At 44.2% G+C, this 17,865-nt stretch overlaps 1 long non-coding RNA gene across 1 annotated transcript in view; it reads left to right on the forward strand.

The window, feature by feature from the left end:
- Window positions 1-13,763, forward strand: part of LOC149857499 (uncharacterized) — a 50,368-nt gene extending 36,605 nt beyond the window's left edge. The window contains exons 3-4 of the long non-coding RNA XR_016444178.1: window positions 8,008-8,137; window positions 8,235-13,763. This is a non-coding gene — a long non-coding RNA (uncharacterized LOC149857499). The remainder of the gene's footprint in view (window positions 1-8,007; window positions 8,138-8,234) is intronic.
- Window positions 13,764-17,865: the final 4,102 nt, after the last annotated feature.

Genomic DNA, 17,865 nt, shown 5'->3' on the forward strand with positions numbered 1-17,865 from the left:
ACGCCTTTAATCAGGGGTTACTGAAGAAAGATAACAGAGTATCTTCAATTTCTTTCTGGTGTCAACTCAACATGGATTTTTGCAAGTACAGTAAGTAGAAGGCTGGTGAACTTATCAAAAGAGGATAATCTCTATAATACCCACAGAAAGAATCAGTTATATGAGCAATTGATAGGTGCAGCAACCTCTGATCTCATACCAAAAGACATGACTACAAAAGTAAACTTGGATCTGATGTAGGTAAAATGGGCACACAGAATCAGCCTCTGGGGGGATGTAAGCCTCTGAGTAATTTTCAATAGAAATATCCTGTATTCTATTGTCCATTAACTGAAATGTGTTGGAGCATAGTTCCAAGGAGGGAATATGGCTCAGAGACAACATGGGACTTTACTTATACCAGTACTTCTTCCCTTAGCAATACCAGGAACGTTGGTGTAAACAAGGGACTGATCCTTCGTTTTATTGGAAGCCTTACTAGGAAGAGTGGAAGGGGAGATCTCAATGATGAATAATTAAAACTTTTTTACATATTAATTCAAGCACCAAGGTGGCTGAAACTTTAACAAAGATATCAGCAGACAAGGTTCTTTGCGTGAATCTGATATCTTTTATTAGACCAACTTAAATAGTTGGAAAACAATTATTAAGCAAGCTTTCGGGTTCAAAAACCCTCCGTCAGGCTAAGGAAGTTTCAGGAGTTGGTGTGTGTTCTTCCTGGATGGAATGAAAAGTAAAGAAGCCAGAAGCTGGGCTGGTCTTCATACAACCTAAACCCCTGTAACAAAGATATCTGCATTCCCAAATACTTGTTAAACACTAGAGTGAAACAGAATTTTTAAAAAATGATCAAAGAATTTTACGCAGTTCTATTAAAAAGACATTTTACTTTCCCTGCTGCTCCATTTTCCATCCCTAGTGCTGCCATAATTTTACTTGTTCTCTTGTCAACATTCAGGGCGGTCCTCTGTTGTTTAATAAAAAACAATATTTATCCTCTGTGTGTGACTTTTACAGCAAATTCTCATTAAAGCTCCTTTTAAATAGAGATATCTGAAGCAGAACTAGAAGCATTTTTCTTCCTACAAACCTGAATTCTCTTGAGAAACTGTAAACAAATACTTCCCCAAGAAGGTTTGTAGATTTTTTCATTTAGCCCATAGGTGAACTCCTTTAGCAGGGTTTTACTTGTAATCTCAGTTAAAAAAAAATCTCAGAACATCTATCCTTTGAAATTCAGAGAACCATTTCAATCTTCAGTTTGGATTTCTTGGCATTCTGATGTTCATTTGCCTAAAATAGCATCATTCTTTCTTTTTTTTTCTCTTAGGGTGTTATTACATGTTAACTTAAATATGCGTTAAGAGCCTTTACAACAGGAGTGTCCACACATTAGGGCAAGGAAGCATGGGCTAAGGGACCTCTAAGCGGCTCAGAGATAATCCTCTTCCATTATCTCTAACTGTTTTTTGGCAGCTTGTGTTACAGTCGCATGTGACTGCTCCACAAGCCACCCAAAACCAGTTGGGAGTGATCTCCAAGGAATTCCACTGTTTTTTAAAAAGGTAGACAAAACCTTGGCTAAAAAGATCAGGTTGGGGATAGTCCTGCTTTTAGCAGGGGGTTGGATTAGATGACTTCCTGAAGTCCCTTCCAACCCTAATTTTCTATGATTTTCTATGATCCTTCATTAACTCAGACTGTAGTGTACCCACCCACTCTATCTTCCCTCACAGCGACAGTGGGGGCAGCCAAGGGAGCACCTAAAAATAAGCATCTCCCCTCTCCTTCCATTCTAGGCATGTCCCAGCACCCAGGGCTCTCCTGTGTCAGTCACCCCCGGGGCTCACCCCTGCACTTCGAGTCATCCACCTGGGGCTCCCCTTCTGCTCCCCTGGTCCTCATGGCTCACATGCAACTGCCAGCAGTATCCTGGAGGAATAACCAAAGAAGGGGAATCTGCCTGTCACCACCATTGACTGCAAGCTGTGGCTACTCTCCAGGATGAGGCCAGCAGTTGTGGTGCTGGTGGCTGGCTTCCCTTTCCCTGCTTGTTCTCCCAGGGGCTGCAGGTAATTTAAGAGCTGCAGGGTGGAGGGGGGGTGGGGGTTGGAAACTGTGGTGTGAAGCAGCTGATTTTGGGGGAGGGGGGAAGGCAGCACCCTCAGCCACATCAGGCCTGCTATGCCCCTTATGCCCATACCCCCAAATCAGGTCACACCCCATTTCCCCACTTGCTGCCCCCCAGCAGATCCTGGCCTAGCTGCAGCTCTCAGTGCTGTCCCAGGAAGCAGGGAAGAGGAACCAGCCAATGGCCACCACTGCCACTCTCTGGGCTGGGGTCAGGCTGGAGAGAAGACGCAGTCTGGCAGCAGCAGTGGCAGCAGATGAATTCTCCTTCCCTGATTGCTCTGGTGGGATGGCATCAAGAGCTGCAGGGAAGCTGGGGGACACGGTAGGGTGTGGGGGAGCCACAAGGGCAACTGTGCACTGCTCTTTGGCCATGGCTGTAGACCGCTTTCTGGGGCCAGATCAGGCCCCAGATCAGAATATTGTCACTTCTGTCTGCACACTCTGAATGCCAGTTGTGTATGACTTCTCAGAAACTCATGACTAACAGGAGTTAGGTGCTAGATGAAGGAGAAGGGTTATGAAGCTCAGTGTGGTGTGTGTTGGCCTTGGAGTTTGCAGGTGCTGGGTTCCAGCCTGGCCCTTAGCTCCTAATTGTGCAAAAACCTCTCTGCTTTTCTTAATCTGTTCTGTTAAACACTAGGAGTGGGGGTTTAGCTTCTAAAGAAGCGCTTCAGAATAGAAGACCTACTTTCTGTTCATGGGAATATTCCAATCTGCCTTATTGTACAAACTCCAGCCAAGTTTTTTTAAGTGATTAGTGCTTTGGGTTCCCTCAACTTGTGGGTAATCAATGTAAGGGAACTTGAGGACTCATTTTGAGAAAATGGTGAACATGTGCCCTCTTAGGTATCATGTATAGTTGAGAAATTTCAAGTTGGAACCTTATTAACTGAAATAGTTTGAATCGCTAGTCACTTTTGAAAATCTTGATCCCAGTACATATATACAAGTCCTGCTGCATTTTCCAAAATACGCATCTGCTGACAGAGGAGTAAGCATGAAAAATCTGAGGCAGATTGATTGAGTTGAGCTGTGTTGGAAAGGTTTTTTAAATGAAGCTTACAATAGTAGTAACATGATTACTGTGCAAACATGATTTATTTGCCATAATGTGAAAAGTTTACGCACATAAGGAATAAATCACTGCAAAAGGAGGTGATTTTGATTACGGAAGTAAAGAGGCCAACATTTCAAGGAAAAAAAAATCCATCTGCTTAAACTCCACTGTGTTTTTTACAAAGTTTTCTCCCTTTAATGGTGCTGCACTGATGTATATTGTCAGAGTCTTGGCCTGTAACATGGGGTCTGACCACAAGGGAATCAGGGCAGCAACACTGGCTATAGCTTTGCCTTGAGTTGCAGAAATCTGTAATCACCCAGAGGGGCAGTTGGGTAAGGGTAAAACTAAACTTAATAGATTTTTATCTGTAAGACTTGTTTCTTGCTGAAAGCTCCATTTCTGCTAGCAGTGTTTCTTTCCCCTGGTGCTATCTGTCTTCAACCCTCTGGATTCTTTGCTTCGTCCAATAATAGCATACATTGTACAAAAATATTACAAAGGAATTGCAAATCAGTCCCTTTGCTAGTTCTCAATGTGCAGGATCTATATTCCTACATTTGGCTCTTTATTTTAATATGTTTCTGAATTTCAAATACATGAACTGAATTGACAGAAAAAAAGACCCCAGGCAGGCACATACAGGCCCTTCAGTATCTTTCCAAATCTCAGATACTTGTTTGGGGAGCTGTGAGAAAGAAATGCTTCCCAGGTATTAGCATGCAAATAAGCAATCAAGCCTTCTATTACACTACATGCAAATTGCATTTCTTTTTCCTCTCCCTTAATGAAACCCCATGAAAAAAGCATCTCGGTATGATGTGCTTACTGGGTGTGCATGCTACAGGGGACTGGGTCTTGCTTGTCTGATGCAAAATCAGATCAGCCCCTCTCATGCAGAGTACCTCATGATCTTGGGTTTGGTTCATACAATATTCAGACCTGCAGGCTGAAGCTTACATCTGCCCTAAGAGCAGAATTTATCCTGTGAAATGACCCATGGAAAGGTTTAACAGATTTCTAAAAAGGAAAGTGTGTGCAAAGGAACGGGGGTGAGTGCTGCAACCTAAAGAGCTAGAGGCAGCAGTAGTGCATAAGGGGTTGACAAGAAACCCCCCAAAGAGGCCTAATAATAAGGTCACATGGTTAGGAAAGTAAAACAAGGCTAGGCTCTCCCTAACCTAAAAAATGAATGCTTCCATTGGCACTGCTCCAGGCTTCAGCCGAGCCACAGATAGAGGGTAGAGGCCTTAGAGGCCCTTCCTGTAAACATAGTCCTGTTTTGTCTGACTAAAAGAGCAATTATTTTGTTTCATTGCTCATTCTAGAAGTGCCTTTTTAAAAGAAGTACTTGGTCTCTTGGTTGAGGTGGGAAACTGGGAATCAGAAGGCTTTGCTTCTTGCCTTGGCCCTACTGCAAACACTCGGTGACCTTAGGTAAATTGTTACAGTTTGGTTCCACATCTATGATCTGAGGATCAGAACCTGGCCTGCTGGACAGAGAAGGGGAAAGGACTGATTCACTGCTGTTTGTGCCATGCTGCAATATCCTTGGGAGAAAGATGGAGAAAGCTGTCCTGGCTTTCAGAAGTTGAACAGCTTGAATGAATATGCAAATACAGAGGCTTGGGTTTATTAACCTCCTCTTCCCTTCAAGACTTGGATCCTGGGTGCACTGGGTAGAAGTGGCCAGGTTTTCATTAGCAATTACAGGGCACTGCATGGAATCCCAAGTTTGGACAAACAAAGCAACCTCTGATTTGCTACTTGATGCTTGATTTGTCTTTAATAAGCTCCCACCTCTGCTTTGCTAATGATTTTGTATCCAAAGCAAACTTCTCCACCCATCCCCACTTCTGACCTAAGGGCCCTGGTACAAATAATAGAGGGTTTTCCACATTGTCTCAATCTGTCTCCCTTAAAGTGACATGATAGGTGTCAATTTATGCCATCACTCTGTTACAGGTAATAGGTCAAAAATCTCCAAATTTCTCCATGCACTATTCAAAGTTAAATAAGGTAGGGAGCACTGCAGAACAGTTCAACCCTGCTGCACTCTTAGTACCAAATTACAGCAGTAGGCACTAAAATACAGCTCACATAACATGATATGTGTAGATCAGTGACAGTTGTTTAGTTTTATTAATAGACATATTTTGCTTAAGTATAATTTCAGTACTTTCATTACTGTCATAACGAAAGTACTGATTTTTCAGGAATGCAATTGTGCTCCTGGGTGCATGGCATTGTTCAAGCACCCCAATTTTCAATACACCCTACCTGTCAGTAGAGTGAATTTGGAGACAGCTAACACAAAAAACGTTTCTTTAAAGTATTTATTAAATTTAATTACTGAACTTTAAAAAAGGAGGTCAGCAGGAGCTTAATCTATGTTGGGTTCTGCAGCTACACCTGGTGTGCTAAAACATTTATTACACAAAACCTGCAAATTATACTGAAAATTACCTGAAAGTACCAGTGAATTGTAGTGATACCTGGTGGCCAAGGAGGCTCAGGGCAAGTAATTTGGCAAGCTGACATGTATGTGACATGTACATGTGACAGATTTTTTTCTGTCCAACAATGGGACAATTTGCTGTGATCAAACTAAAATACATCGGAGGTGGTGTAAGTTGCCACACTCCAGAACAGTTTGACATGACAAAACCTTATGCATGTGTACATGGGGACACCATTATGCTAACCAAATGATGATGTTTCATCGTGTATATGGGCAAATCGTCACATGTACAAGTGCCCTAAGAGGGTAACCCCTTCACCCCCTTAACTTAGCCTTGCTTCCCTGCAGTGTGGTATATGTGCAAGAAGAGCTTTGTGTGAGTGGGTGAAATTACCAGCTAGTGATTGACCCAGGGACAAGATAAAAGGCCTACAGCTGACATCACCTGGGAGAACACAAGGTGCTAGTATTGATCAAACAGAGAATAAAAACCCTTTGATAGTGTCTTCTCACTTGCAGTGGTTACATTTTATCTTATAAAAACCTTTAGCTTCAATCTCAGACACTGCCTACATATGGAATGGTGTCAGCAGATTTATATAGTACCAGCATTGTGCACAGCACTTCATTTTTAATGGGCCATGCACTTTCCAAACAAACCTCTAAACCAATGGGATGAATACCAGAGAGTATGACAGGATAGATTACACTAGATATGTCCTGTACATATTTTCCCCCTCTAAAGTATCCACTCCTTCCACTCTTGAAGACAGGCTACTGGGCTAGATGAACCATTGGTCTCACCCAGTATGGCACTTCTTATACTCCTACTACAGAAGTTTCACAGATAGTAGCACAGTAGCACCTGCCCAGGCCTACAGAACCCAAAAAACAGGATAATGAAACTCCCAAGTTCGGCCTTCACCCCTAAGTCTAGGGATGAGGTAAGGAACATATTAGCAGGAGATCTTAAATAAAGGTCAGGACTGAATAACAGGACCAAGGAAGTAGATGCAGTTCTGATTTGGAGTAAGAGAAGATGATAGGATCAGGACTGAGATATGCTAGCAGAGGTTTTTGGGACAGCAAACTGGAATAGTAGGGAGATGCTGCAAGTTCAGACAGCTGGTCTGTCACTGTGAATACAAAATTCAATCTTTTCTTTTTATGTGTGTTGGAGCAGCTATCTCTACACTCTAAACACCTGTGGATTTCTTTAGAAGGCTCAGCCAGTGAAAGGGTGGGTTCACATAGAGGGAAAAATAGCAAGTAGAGAGTTGCTCGCAAGATTTAAATTTTAACATGAAAGGGATTCCACACAGGCTAGATGGACTGAATATTCTGTAACTTAAAAGCAGAATGCGATATCTATTTGAATAATTGTAACAGTGGATAAATACTGTATCAGGAGCCTGTGTGTCATTGATCACATGCTCTGCCTGCCTCGGCAGCTGGGTTTTAACAGAGATGTTTCTGGTAGCACAGATGCAGATTCTATCTCTCAAACGTTCAAAGCTTATCAAAGATTTTTTTCCTTTTCTGTCCCGTATATTCTTAACCTCTAAGATCTTCTTATGTGTAGTAAGCACACAAATATCTCCTGTTCCAGCTCTGCTCCTAAACATGAAGATGATTATAAAGCTAAATCCCTAGCATATGGCTTGAATACTATTCTTGCAAATGTGCCACCATATCTTGTTACAGGATTGCTCATTAACCCTTGGCTGCTCCTTAAGAAGGAGAGTAGCATGGCTTGGTGAGCAGCCTGCAAGGAGCAGGTAGGTGTGCTGTACCAAAACTTGGTCTCAACAGCTAGGGAAATGAGGAACTGCTGTTCACAGAAAGAGGCAAAGACTGGAGAGGATCCCACAGGCAACTGATTTTTATACTCTCCAATTTCTACAAACAACCCAAAAGACTGGCACTGACCTCTAGGAAAGAAGGGTGTTAAAAACAAAACAAGTTGCAGGATTCAGAGGTTAAGAAAAGCAACCAAAGGGGAAGAGAGCTGACATCCTGTGCTGCTGGGGGTACCAGTTAGTTCTGCTGTGCTCAATTTGCCACATCCTTAGTTTCACCAGGTAGTACATGTGCAGCCTCACAGAAACCCATGGGATACTCACAGGGAAAGTTGCAGCCAAACATGAAAAAGGGAACTGCAGTCTGGCCCTCAGGAAATACCCTTGCTTTGTCCTTGGAACAAATCTTAAAAGCTGGTGGCAAACCGTGCTACTCTGGAGAGCAACAATGCTCTTGCTACAAGACCCTTCTTGTAGCTGACCCAGACCATGCAACTCCTCCTGTTACTCTGGGCCTGTAGTAAAGTGTTGCCAACTGGAATACATCTCTCTTTCAGCCAGTGGACAAGGCCTGGGAGGAGGGGAGCTGTATTTGTGAGGACCTCTACTCCACTCTCTTCACTTCAACGAGTGCCATTGGAGCCCTGCTGAACACACTGAGCAGGGTATTATTTGCCACTTGAGAAGGTAACATTAATTTCCCAGCACACACTCCCTATCTGTCATCTTTTGGGGGAGGAGTGTGAATGGGAATTTTGCTCCCTTACCCTTTTTCTTTTTTCAGAATGAAACTTCAGTTTCCTAATTGAAGGATACCTTCCAGTTGAAGGACACCTATGATTTGAAGGACACCTCTCAGGTCAATTTTACTCCTTCCAGGATAGACTGTACATTTTCTCCTCCACCTTCTTGGTTGCCCAAGTTGCTCTGAAATGCTTTAAGCTTCTATTCCTTGTGAGTGCCACTTCACTGTTTACCTGAAATCAGTCGAGAGCTGTAAGCTAAGCAAACAAAAAGCAGGATCAATCCAACAAAGTCAAGATCAGGAACCAGGTCATAGGGCTCATTCGATGTTTTCAAGGAGGCTACAAAGGTCCAAAAAAGGCTGACGTTCTATTAACAAAGTTACCAATCGTTTTGGTTTGGCCAAGATAGTCTTACTACAGGAAAAAAGCTGTCCTTGTAACCCAAAGGAATTTTAAAAATCAAGATTTTGTTCCAGTTGAAATTTTCTGTCCTGGGAAAACATATCACAGGAAAACATGGCGGGCTGCATTGTGGCAAGATGAGCTTCATCCTTTCCAGGCTTCCTGCCTCTGGCTGAAATTGAAAGGAGTGTAGTCACTTTGTGCAGCACTGGACATCCATCAATAACCTCTGTGCAGAGGGAAAGCCTCCTGGGTTATATACAGTGCTACCTTAAGTGGGTCACACTGCTTCAGGTACAAGCAGGAGTCTGTATCAGTGTACCACTAGTACTGATTGTGTACTACTTTTTAATACAGAAATACTGATGCCATAGTGAAGCAGAACTGTTCCACTTCAGGGTAACATAATTTGAGTAGAGAGGTGTGTGTGTGTGTGTACACATAATTATCCCTCCAGTATTAAAGCAAGTAGGTGCTGACACTGGCTGGCAACCATACATCTCAAACAATGTGACCTGCATTAAAAATTAAACCTGTTCCTTGGACCCATCTCTGCAGAAATGATGTCTTTACCCAATCTGGTATTACCCTAAGCAGCTCTCAGTGATGGTTTTGCAACATCCTCACTCTAAAATACCAGAAAGTCACCTAGCCATACAATTCACCTTTGTTCTCTCCTCCCATATCAATGCCATCCCCCATTATTCTGCCTGTCATTCCAGCTGCTTTCACTTCCAGTCTCATTCTAATCTACCATCACCCCTCTCCTCTCATGTCCAGACTAGATTGTACCAATCTGTGTAGATAAGGCAAACATTTGGCTAGAACGGATTAGGCAAGGATGATCCTATCTTGAGCAGTGGGTTGGAGTAGATGAGCTCCTGAGGCCCCTTTCAGCCCTATGTTTCTATTTTTCATAGGCTGCTTGTCCATTTTTGGGAGCTGAATCCTATTTACAAAGCATATATAGCCAAGGCCTGAAATATCTAAAGAACTCTCATTTTTCCTCTATTTCACCATGCTGCCTGTATTTCTCTGAAATGTTTGATTTCATAGTCCCAAGCATAATTTGGGCACTACAGTGATAGGCATGGTAAAAAAAAGGTTCTGTTAGATAGGAAGCCACATGCACTTTCCTGAGAGCTAGCACCAAGCAACTCTAAAGCAGAGGTTCACCTCTGAATGTTTTAAGATCAGAAATATGCTGAAGATTGAACTTGGCTTCATTTAAAATGCACTGCTAAGAGCATCTAGGTATAGTGTCAGGAGTGTCTCTGCCCAGGCTTCCTGCAGACCTTGGACAGAATTCTGTTACCCTTTCTGCATCTAAATGGCAATGTTCCAGCTACCTAAGTGTCATTTTTCTGTTTATATACAGACTGCAATTTGATTTCCCCTGTAGTGTGGACAGATATGTGCATGTTTAGATTGAGCATGCACAGCAGGTTATGTAATGGTTGGGTCAGTACCATAAGTACCAAAAGTACCACTTATGATGGCTGGAAAATTGTCTTTCTAGGCAGACAAAATTCTGCCCTAAAATCTATGAACTCCCAAGAAGTATGGCTATTTTTTATAATTTGTACTATTAATATTAATCAGCGTTATTTAACATATGACTTTGGCCCTTTAGCAGCTACAGCGGATATCACCAGATTTAAGACCCCTGTGACCTGCACTCGTCATAAACGGATATAGCCTGTCTATAAGCCTAAGAAAAAGAAAAACAACTGTGATCTAGCAAAGAAAAGGAAAGTAATATAAAATGACTAGCATTCATTTATTCACACCATCCTTTGAGAGAAAAGGATCCAAAGCAGTTGAGACAGCAGATAGTTCCTATCTTATGTTCTCTTCGTTCCCTACTTCTTCCCTATTTTGAAGGGTGTTATAAGCATATCCTCATATCCCCCTGTACCACAGCTGTATACATGCAAAAGCTTTGTTCATTTTCGCTCTTACTCACCTCACAAATTACAGGGTACATGCTTCAGAGAAACTGCTTCATAGATCACTTAGTAAATAATATTGCATTACGTAAATATTCTTTGCTATGGATAGGTAAAATATGGTGAAGATTGTCACAACTAGTGCCTTTAATTTCTTCAAAGAGTTCTCAAAATTAAGTAAAACACCTATTCTGTGAGGGTTATTATGCCATCCTAACCACTTGTCTACCATTTTACAGCTAGTCTTACAACTAAGACTTAAATGCTCATAGCCATATGACTCATATGACTATCAGGTAAATACTCATACTAAATGCTTCATTTACAGAATTTTGGTCATTTGTTCCCTATATGCATTATAGCTATATTATTTCATAAAGCTGCAGGATACTACAGTCTGAGCTATCTAACATGACATGCTCCATTAGTGCGAGGTCTGCTTTTATGACAGCTAGAAAGGTTAATGGTCTCAAATATAAGCCACATAGTGTTCAGATACTAAGACAGATGTTGGGGGGAAAGTGTTCACTAATTACTGAAGGAGAGGAGAAGGTGCAGGAATAAAGGGAGGATTATGTGTGCCAACTTGGGCTAAGAAGCCAGGGGTCCAGCATCATTTTTTGGTTGTTGCTGTTTCATTTTTTGTTTTTGTACTGAGGCATGGCTAGGTGGCCCTGTCATGGACCAGCCCCCATAAGGCTATGTGTTGCACACACATCACAGAAAATGATCCCTGGCCATCACAACTCAGAAACTAAGTAAATAGCTGGGAATTTCCATCATGACCCGCCAGAGCCCGTGTTATTTTTTTTTACCATTCTATGAGGTGTGAAGAGTTTGAACAACGTGCAGTGAAAAAACAGCCTGAGGCAGAATCCTATTTCACTTTCAGGCCCAAATGGCACTTACCTAACTGTGCTACTGCCATTTTGGCACTCATGCACACTTCCACAGGCAGCAGGGATGCACTCTGAACATGCATGTACATGGCTCTTTATGTACATACATGGGTGAGCATTAAGTCCCCAGACTGTAAGCAGGTAAAAACCCAAGACTAGCAAGTGTTAGATGCTGGAGAAAGTTTGTCCCATGTGTTAGTCCCTAAACCTACTAGTTAAAAGAACTCACCCAGGATGTAGGACACCCCATCTAGACCTTCTCATACAGAGTTCTAACTATTAGGACACAAGTCAAACATACTAAAGAGCCCTCTCCAGGCTTCCTCTTGAAGCTGAGCCACTGAACTTTGAATTTGTACTATTCACTGGAAAAAAAATGGGTGGAGAAGTTTCCACCACACTGGGAGCAAAAGTACAGACTAGAATTCAGGAGCCCCTGAACTTAAAAGTAGCAGCCATCTGAATCGAACCATGTCGCTCCAACATATTTGCTTACACCTGGAACCATATATCTCACTCCGGGGTGCCCAGGGGGAGCGAGGGGGTTGGTGGGGGGGAAGCATGAAGACAGGAGCCTGGAGAACAGACTGAATAAGGACTAACCATGGCCTGGGGTTTAAAGCAATGTGAAGCAAACAAAAGAAAGCAATTTTTATCTAGCTGTAATTTGGGGATTTGCACTTGCCTGTATATGCTGCATTGTGTATCTACCTGGTCAGAGTGCAGCCTACTGTGGATGCTCATTAGCCACAGAAACACTTACACATCCCCACTGATGTGGAGTAGGATGACTGTGTATAAGTACCAAAAATAGCAGTTAAATGTAAATGCCCTTTGTGCATGTAAAGTGAAATAAGAATATGCCCCTGGTGTTTCAGCAAGAATGAAGTTTCAATAAAAACTGTGGCTGACTATGGACAGCCAAATTATTCCTGTGAACAGAACCTCCCTGTTCTATGGTCAGGCAACCATAGTGCCGTGAACTATTACTTCTTTCCCACTGCATTAATAAAGGGAGAGAGAGACAAAATAAAGTGGAGATTTATCAGAGCAAACCAAACCTGTGGGTGGTACTGCGAGTCTAACCCCCAAATACATCACATTTACACACATGTATTTAGATGCTCACAGAATTCATTTCCCTGATCTTACTCTAAATCCTGGTTCAGGGGGAAACCTGGCTTTCGTGCCCATCTGCCACCTAGTGGAGGCTAGAATAACGACAGCAGTTGGAAATCACACATTCTGAAATCGTTCAGAGTGCACAGGCTCTGTAGCACAGTAGATGTGTTTCCTTCACCAGACAAAGGCTTTCCTTACTACCCTAGGGTCTGCTCTTCATCCCAAATGGTCAGTGGCAGACACATCCCCAGCTTCAGTGATGAAGGATCAGTCTTAGTAATCTGCGAGTAAATTATTGATACTCCAGTGAGAACTGATCTCTGTGCTGAGACAAGCTCTTTAAGCATCATGAAGCTACGCCAAACCATCGTAGACGTCTCTGTTTGCGGCACCGCTTACCAAGAGGTTGGTATTCAGCTCAGGGTTCTGCCACCTACAACGGCTGAGAGAGATGAATCAGGTCCCAGAGGAGGATGTGAGGTAAATTCCCAATGGTTAAAAGAAGCAGAGTTTGTATATCTCACGTTGGGCTTACAGAAGGCCGGGGTGGGATAATTCCTCATGTGACCTTAGCAGAACCCAAGGTATGACCATGTGGGTGTGGCAGAAAGCCACCTTGGTTTCTCCCCAAATTCTCTGCCCTGTGACAATGAGATTAAAATAGGCCCAGCACTGAGGAGTCACACCTCAGCCTGTCTCTTTAGGTAACATGAGCTGGCTGCAGTCCTGAGGGAGGGGGGAAACCTGCTCCCCCTGCCTACGTGACTGGCATCAGCCACCTGGGTGAGGGGCATCTACCTGGTGGACTGGAATCTGCCCGGTAACCGGTGATGCATTTCAAATTGGTTGGCTGACAGCCAACCGGGGCTGGCCTCCACTGGACCAGGTGAATGAGGTCACAGGGGCTATATAAGTTAGGATGGGGAATGAGGCAGTCTCCTCGGCCATGAGGTGAAGCAGCAGCCATGCGGGGGACACAAAGGAGCTTTACCATCTAAAACTGTCTCTCTCCCCCAAACTCACGAGCTAGGAACTGCCTGCCTCCAAAGAGAAACGGCACCGGCCTTTGGAAGATGCTTGTGAGTAAGCTACTCGAGATCTGATTAGATATCTAGCTGGCAGGAACTCAGATGTGTGATCAAAAGGCTACCTCAGCCAGACTGTTTGCTCTTTAGGATATCTAGGATATTGCTCAATCTTGTACCCTATTTTCACACTACCCCTGTAACCAATAAAGTTCTCCTTTGTGACTGGTGTGGGAGACTTATTGAGGGGTGGGTCTAAATTATGCCTAAGAGACCCCTTAGGTCTGCAGACTAAGGGGAACTTTACTTTTTGCCCCCTGACTTGGGGAAGTGCCCCAAGTGTCTGTACTTGGTCGAGTACCCGTAGGACTCTTAGGCCTGTGTTTCCCTGAGGACACAGGGCCGAGACAGTCTCTTCTCCGGGTGGTGGCACGGTGTTATCCCCAGGCTAGCGTATGTGCTCCAGGAAGGGGTCGGGCCAGACATAAGGCGCCCCTAGGGAGGCATTCGGAGCCTGGCAGGTGGTCAGGTGCAGGTAGGTGGGCAGCTCAATGCAGGAGCACCCCCTACTGGCCCGCCACAGTGGGCAGCTCTGTCTTTAAGAGGAACAGGTTCCAGTAGACCATGCTTCATACTGATCCAAGAGAACCAAACATTTACCAACTGGATCTACTTCTGATGCCAGAGCTCTTTGCATGGCCATCTCCCCAGCCAAGTCCTTCTCTTCCTTCTTCACTCTCCAGTGTGTCAACATGAAAGAACAAGCAGCATTTCTCAATGGGAGGATGCCATTTGGGCATCCATGTTGCTGGAAGGGACATGGGGCAGTAGTGTAACAATACGTGGGCCAGTGGGGCACAAGCCCCAAGAACTGCTTAAACTCCCTTTCAACCCCCTTCCCCCCTACACTTTGCACTGTCCCTGCAGCAGCTCTGGCAGCTAGTACAAAGCATCAGCTGTTGGGCTGGCACTGGCACAAACTATTTTCCAAGGGAAGTCACTGCTGTCAGGGGGAGGTGCTGATGCGGCCAGGACCCTGAAGATTAACTCTTTTGTCTTCTTTTTTCACTCCCAAATTTCAGCTTTTAAGTTGCTGTTCTGCATACTTTCCTGAAGCATTAACCCCTGCAGGAGCAGTATGACTTGGACACAAACTCTATCAGTGACACCTCTGCAGGGAGAGGGACAAAATGCACTGAATTAGGTGTGTTTGAAATAATAAAGCACAGCTTCAGAAGAGACCACAGTAAGGGGGCTTGGTTCACAAAGGCAATTTTACATCAGGTAGATAACAGTCCTGTCCTATGGTTCTGGTGAGGCTCGGTGGAACATTGTGCTCAGTGCTGGACCCCAAATTATCAGAGAATTATGACACATCATAGAGCACTCAGGGAACAGTGACAGAACTGACTGAGGGAAGGGACTGACATAGATTAAAAGAAGATGAATAAGGCAAGGGTGGCTCAGTGGTAGATTATAATAGAAATGAGAACAGCCTGCAAAACCCTCAAGGGAGAGAAGGAGATCAATGAATGGTACCAAGGAAGGGATGAGCTGAAGGAAAGTGCAGGATGCTTATCTAGGAAGAGAGCCATATCAGTGCTATGGACTCAGCCATGGAATTGTCCCCCCAAAAGGGTAATGAAAACCTTATGGTTTAGGTGGCAGACTTCTTGAAAGGGTAATTTTTAAAAACCCTGTTAGTATTTTTGTAAAGGTTCTTTTTACATAGTTAACATAAACAGCCCATGCCAGTTTTAAAGGGCCCCACACTATACTGCTGCTACTTGAAGGTTTGTTCACAACTCTTTGGTGTCTGTTCTCTGTGTTACGTTCAAGGGTCAAAGGTTAATGGCAGGAAAGAAATACTGCAGAAATACAGATCTCAATCTAACAGAGAAGGCAATTTGCAAAAGCACATTTGAGACCCCAAATCCTCACACCAAAAATGTGGCTTTGCTTGTCCAGTTGCAGAACAGAGTCACAAAAGCTGCTCAGTTAAAAGAGATGCAGAATTGAACACTTGGCTCACAAAGAAGCTCCGGAGTGAGGATTAACTATGGATGTCATCTGAGGACTAATTTTAAATAAGCGGTGCAAGCAAGCCCCTACTTGAAGAAAAGAAAATGCCATCATACAAGCGATCAGCTCCCAGGGTTTTATACAAACTCCCTTGTATATTATATGCTGAGCTTGCTTCTGTACATGGAGGATAGACTGAGATCTCAATCCCAAGGCTGCATATTCATCAGCAGAATTTAGTGCTTTCTGAAAGCAGCATTCCTTCTGAACATACTCTTTTCCAGCAGAGGGAACCAGAATACTGGTTTCTTGCCGGTGTTATGAGTGGCACTGTCAACTACAGAAACGAGATTGATTCACAAAAAACAAGAAGAAAGGAAATGTTGTGACAAAATCATTAGAATAGTGAAAGCACATTTTCTACAGCAATAAACATTGCAAAGTGTTGGAATAGGGATCTGATCAGTGCCCTGGGGATTGCTGCAATGGGGATTTGATCAGTGCCCTATTATGATTCATAACCCAAATAAAGGACTATTTGCCCTTAGACTAGCACTTTACAAGCAGCTTAATTTTAAGGCATGTTGCTTAAATGTTGATCTAAGAGGGAGCCTCCTCCAGCTAATGCAGAGAAAAGAACGTTAAGCCTGCTTCTTAATGAACCATATTCATTTTCTTCTAATAATTCTCCAGCAGATGAACATGGTGAGGCTCCATCATTGGCATTTTAGATCAGGTAGCTGTTGCATGAGAAGACAGAGCTCAGTATTCAGCAATTCAGATCCACTGCCTTCCAGCCTAGCAACTCCAAACTCAAAATGTTACTAAAATCCTCATGGACCAGAAGCAGCCCCTCTTTCACTGGCAGCCAAACATCAGGCAGAATGTAGACAGCAGTTCATGATCTGACAGACCTATATGCAGAACTATAACAATCAACTGATCATGTGGCTATATAGTGACCAGAACATCAGTGGGCTCTAGTACAGATATAACTGATCTCAGACAGAACACAGCATGTTGTTGCAGAGCTGTAAACCAATTAATACTCCTCCAAAGCTGTGTTGGCATGAACACTCCTTTTACCTCAGTGGGTGTGTCTACATGTGCATTTGATGTGACAGCAGTTTACTCAGAAGTAAACTACTCGGGAGTAAACACTCCCAGGCAGGCATCTACACATGCCACATGCAAGGAAGTGGGAGCAGATTTCCTTCTAATGGCAGCAAACTGTTCCCACTTCCTGGGGCCCTACAATGAGCCCCTGCCACCACTAGGGGGAGCTCTGGCTCCCCCCACCCCTTGGGTCCTAGCTCAGGGGCGGGCAGGGAGCACTAGGTCAGGAGACAGCTATCTCCTGATTGGTGCTGGAACATTGAACCCTGTCCCCGGGGGCTGCCTGCTGCTGGGGGGAAGGGACAATGTCCCCCTGCCCCCCAGTAGCAGGAAGCTCATGGCCTTGGCTCCCCAACTGGGGGCAGGGGACTTGGAAAGAGCTGCAGGGGAGGGGCAAATCCCAGCCCTCTTTCCCAATCTGCTGGTGAGGCAGCCAGCAGCTAGCTCACTGCTAGATGCCCCACTGGCAGATCAGGGTAGGGGGCTGGGAGCTACTCCACGCTGCAACTCATTCCCAGCCCCGTGCCTCAGTAACCCAACTGAGACATGGGGCTGAGACCTGCCCCTGACAAGGACAGCTCCAAGTACTGTGATCGCAGGGTGGGGGGCTGGAGAGCCTGGTCCCTGCTCAGCTCTGCAGTCACAGACCTGGGTGGGGAACAGGCTCCCCAGCCTGTTCCCCACTCAGCTCTATGATCATGAAGTTGAGCAGGGAACAGGCTCCCCAGACCTCACCAGCAGGGAGCTCCTAGTGCCAGCTTCATGGTCATGGGGCTGGCAATGGGAGATCCTCATCTCCCAGTGCCAGCTCTGCAACCACGAGGCCAGCACTGGACAGGGAGCAATCTCCTACCTCCTGGTGGCTGGCTGACCAGGAACAGATTTGCATCCAGTCAGGTATCTACACAAGCACTACTGTGCAGTAAGTAATCACAAGTACATTTGCTACTTGCAGTTGCAGGTAGCAAATTTACTCATAATTAGTGAGGTTTTCTGTGCAGTAAGCATTTGCATGTGTACATGCACACACTTACTGCATAGTAAACTACTCTGCTGTACAGTAAAGCATCTCATGTAGATGCACCCAGTGAGTTGCTCACTAATGCAAAAAGAGCATTTACCTGTGCATTTGAC

This window comes from Crocodylus siamensis, chromosome 9 (genome assembly GCF_052110815.1).
Source record: "Crocodylus siamensis isolate JL-2025a chromosome 9, ASM5211081v1, whole genome shotgun sequence".
In the NCBI taxonomy this organism is placed as follows: Eukaryota; Metazoa; Chordata; order Crocodylia; family Crocodylidae; genus Crocodylus; species Crocodylus siamensis.